A 272-nucleotide genomic window follows, 5' to 3' on the forward strand; every position below is an offset into this window, starting at 1 on the left:
AGGCTGCAAATTCCTCAGGGCTCAGATATCCGCCCCTGACACCATTCCTCCCTTCCCCCCTCCACCGGCCCCGGGCATAAAAGGCGCCAGGTGAGAGCCTCTCCGCTCCTTCCGCGAATCGCAGCCTCTGGGACCAGGGTCGCTCCGTCCGTGCTCCGCCTCGCCATGACTTCCTACAGTTATCGCCAGTCGTCGGCCACGTCGTCCTTCGGAGGCCTGGGCGGCGGCTCCGTGCGTTTTGGGCCGGGGGTCGCCTTTCGCGCGCCCAGCAT

This window comes from Mandrillus leucophaeus, unplaced genomic scaffold (assembly GCF_000951045.1).
Source record: "Mandrillus leucophaeus isolate KB7577 unplaced genomic scaffold, Mleu.le_1.0 Scaffold58, whole genome shotgun sequence".
In the NCBI taxonomy this organism is placed as follows: Eukaryota; Metazoa; Chordata; class Mammalia; order Primates; family Cercopithecidae; genus Mandrillus; species Mandrillus leucophaeus.